The sequence below is a fragment of the Marmota marmota genome, unplaced genomic scaffold (genome assembly GCF_001458135.2).
Source record: "Marmota marmota marmota unplaced genomic scaffold, marMar, whole genome shotgun sequence".
NCBI lineage: Eukaryota > Metazoa > Chordata > Mammalia > Rodentia > Sciuridae > Marmota > Marmota marmota.
In genome coordinates this window covers 36,313,318-36,317,826 of record NW_026000108.1, presented here as the reverse complement: position 1 = coordinate 36,317,826, position 4,509 = coordinate 36,313,318, and positions in this window count along the sequence as shown.

Genomic DNA, 4,509 nt, shown 5'->3' with positions numbered 1-4,509 from the left:
GTTTTTTTTTAAGACTCAAGATGAGGCAATTTCTTTATTTCAGGTAAATCTGTAGCTGATTCAAATGAGAAAGTCATTCAACTTCTCAATGTAATTAATGTAATGGGTCAATACAATACACTTGAGTGGATTTAACAGTTAGTTCTACTTAAACAGAGACCTACACACACAAAGACAGTCGGGGATGCCCACACTTGTGCACATCACACCCGCATTTGCCTAAACACACCCCTTCTTATCTGTATTCACTCATAAACACACATTCTTCCCTATGCCAAAAGACAGGTGCCTACACAAAGCAGACTTCTGCTCTATGTGAATTCTAATGAGAAAGAAGGAGGAAAGGGGGACACCAGAGAACTAACAAAAACTGGAAATGCAGGCCAGGCTGGAATAGAAAGGAGGGCATGGTATGCTAAAAAGAGGACAGAGAGGGGAGAAAAAGAACAGAGAAAAATGAGAGAATGAGGGAAACAATGTATCCATGAGAAGGAAAAAACAAGGCAACATAAGAGGATGCCAGTGTGCGTGCTGGACTATTCTGTTGTGAAGGTGGAGTTGGGATGTGGGTGGGAAAGGGTGAATGGGAAATTAATCATGGGGAAAAGTAAGAGTCCAAAGACTCAGTACATGAAAGGGCAGGGACTACAACTAAATCTCATCTTCTAAATGTAGAGGCTGTGATCCAATAGCTTTCAAACCATTCAGTGATATCAGCAAACACTGTGTAGTGTGCCGATAGGCCAGGTATTGTTCTGTGTATATCTGTCAACTCTCAGAGTACTCATGAGGACCATATGAATTAGGTGCTACAATATTTTTTTCTTTGTACCATCAATTGAACCCAGAGGCACTTAACCACTGAGCCATATCCCCAGCCCCTCCGCTTTATGTTTTATTTTGAGATAGGGTCTTGCTAAATTGCTTAGAGCCTCACTAAGTTGCTGAGGCTGACCTTGATTTTAGGATCTTCCTACTTCACTGGGATTAGAGGCAAGTATACTGCACCCCACTACAATCACTTTTTTTTAAAGGTCCGAGAACTAAGATATAGGAAAGCTGAGAAATTTGTCCTAGATTTCCTACTGAATAAACACCACAATTAGGATTTGAACCTAAGTATTGAGGACCAGAGACCAAGTTCTTGGGCATAACTGTTGCATCTTATTGCTAATCAAGGAAGTATTATGGTTCCCATATACATATTAAAACATAAATGCTCATGTTTTTTATCATTATTTCATTAAGTATTGATTTGTTTATTCATTCATCTTTAGTTTTTCCTGAAGAATTTCTCAAAAGATCATATACGACTAGTTCTGTCTAGGCACATGGAAAGCAAAGATAATAAAGAGGAGATTCCTGCATTTATAGAGCTCACCAACTAATATGATATGCATTATGACTAAAATTTCATGTCACTCTCAAATTCATGTGTTGAATTCCTATCCTCCAAGGTACTGGGAGGTGAGGTCTTTTGGGAGGTGCTTAAATCAAAAGGGTGGAGCCATAATAAATGAGAGTAGTGCCCTTATAAAAGAAATCCCAGAAAGCTAGATCCCTCTTTTATACCATGTAAAGACACAGTAAGAAGCTGCCATCTATGAACCAGAAGTTGAGCTCCCAGAAGAAAATGAATATGCAAGTGACTTGATTTTGGGCTTTCCAGCCTCCAAGAACTATGCAAAATGAACTTATATTGTTTAAAAGCTTCCCAGTTTGTGGTGTTTTGTTATAGCAACCACAAATGACTATGATACATAGAAAAGCTAGTAAGTTCAGTTGAATATTCTAGGTTTGACATTATATACCTGTGCTAAATTCAGCAGATGCACCAAAGGAAGGTATGGCCAGTTATTTGGAAGGTTATAGATGATTTCTAGTATGAAAGTTGCATCCAGATAGAGGGAGTAATGAGAACCAAAAGCATAGAGGCATTAAGCACAGTTGAGAAAAACATGAAGAGTTTTATTTGGTGGCAGCATAAAGGAAAGGATGATACTTCAAGAAATGAATGCTGTTTTTTTTTCTGTGTGTGTGTGTGGTGTGTGCATGCACACATCTGTGCACACACATGATAAGGTGTCCATGGAAAGAGCAGAGTCAAGGCTAAAGATATAAGCTGGAGTCAGAGGTGATATGTGAAAGAGTCTTGCATCTTATGTTGTTACCAAGAAAACATTTTTAAGTGACTGAGTGACAGTGTCAAAATTGGTTTTGGCAAGACTCTTTTCTTGGCATTTTGGCAGATAAACTGGAGAAAACTGAGATCAGAAGCAGAGACACCAGTTAGTAAGCACTGCTTTTCGGTATTGCAGTGCTTCACATGAGAGCTAAGGTTATGGGTTTGGTAAAGGAGAGAACAAATCAGATATTGGATAGAAATGAAATACTTTGTCATCAAAAGTGTGTTTATGTGGGACTGGTGGGGTATTGAGAAAAACAAGTACAGGATGACTCCCAGTTTTCAGGATTTGGGTAGTGGCAAGGTATAAGTTATAGAATACCGAAGGTTATACTTTATGAAGAAAAAAAAGTCCAAGAGTGATAGTGAATTTTTTGGAGACAGAGATTTGGGAGGGACTAGCATCTACTGTAGCTGACATTGCTGTAGGTCATGCCATTTTTAATGGTGGAACTGCGTCTCCCAATTTTTATTCCAAAGTACTTAACCCTACAAAGATCGGCAATTATTTATTGAGTATTTATGAGCAAGCCACTCTGGCAAATACAAAGAGTCTCTACCAAGGAGAAATGATCTATATTTAAAAATCATTGGCAATCCATATTTAATTTGGCATGGCATTATTCACTTTATCTTAAAAATAATTGGTTTCTATTTTCTCTTTCACGTCTCTGACCGACCATGAAATACTCATAGCTTGATTGCTTTTCACTTATTTATTTTTCATACATTCACCCTCTCTTTCTCTCAAGACAGAAGATTTTGATGATGTAAATAATGACACAAGAACATTCCTTTGTTTGAAGTCAACCTTATTCTACTTGCAATGTTTGAAAACAGACTCGGGTTAGGTCCAGGTCTCCCATCCCTTGACTTTGGTGCTATTATTGTTGCTGGCTACTTCTGCATAATTATGCATCATGAGGTGTTATTATAAGCAGTATAGTAGTTAAGAAGGGAAACTCTGGGGTCATATTGTTTTGCTCTACCTGATTCCACCAATGAAAGACCATGATCTTTCTGTGCCCAAATTTTCTCATCAGTGAAATGGGAAGGGTAGCAGTCTCTTATTTTTGAACATTAAATGAGTTAATGTACACAGAGTATTTAAAATTAAATCTAAACTGTTTTACAAATGAAGAAATTGTAATCATATGATTATTACTTTCACGACTATGATTACTTCTTAGAGGACATATCTCAGGCAAAAGCTGCTGACCATGTGGCAACTTATCCTTCAACAAAATATACAGTATATTTTTCTATAGGGGTATTTAGTTTGAATCACTGGAGTTTTACCTTTTGTTTTAGGATATGATTGAATTACCTGTAAAGAAATTCTAATTTCACAAAAGGAGATAAAAAGAAACTCCTTACTACTCTGTTTTTGTATGACAGTACAAATAGTTTTAAAATATCAGAAATCACCAAGATAGCCTGAATGCTTGATATTCTTGATTTGCAGGTTAGATAATAATTTGTAAAATTACTTTTAAAACAGAGTTACTAACTCAATTTGAAGAAGGTAATGTGCACAGCTTATTCAAGCTAGTATACATGATATATTTAGCTCTAATGAAATGTGACCTAGATACATTAATGTAGAGAGTAGTCTGGGGATTATTTGTTTATAAGACTAGTTACTCCCACCTTCCAGCTGTTTTTCTTTCAAAATCTGGGAGCCTACCTATCCATGTAATTTCAGCTTGTAGGAAAAAAAGGAAGCTTGATCTAGCAACAATTTTGACTTGAAAATTGCCAAATAGTTCTTTGTTCCAGTTTTTTTTTTTGTTTTGTTTTTTGGTTTTGACTTTTTGTAATGTGGTAAATATGTGTGAACAGAATTATCGTCCAAACATATTTTGAAGTTAGTAAGACATGCAGGAGGGAAAGTATAAGACAGTATTTCATCTTGTGAAAACTGAATAATCTGTACTTCAGTTCCCAACTTTTCACAAACCCATATCCTCATTTGAATGAATAAATCACACAAGAGTGTATGTACTTAAATATATAAAATTTATTATATAGTAATATTTAAAAATTGATATGGTGAAATGCAAGTCTTATGGAGGTAAGTCTGGTATTTCTCTTCAAAGTATATAAAAATCACCATAATCAAATCATGCAATATTAAATCCAAATAGTCAATGCTATTTTTATTCATCTAGATAGCTATCAATTGGTACACATACATATAGGTATATAGGTATATGTAACACATATATACATATTATATACACATATGTCTCACACAATATATAATAATATGTGTATAAACTCCTGTACACACATATTTTATTTATATATATATATATATATAT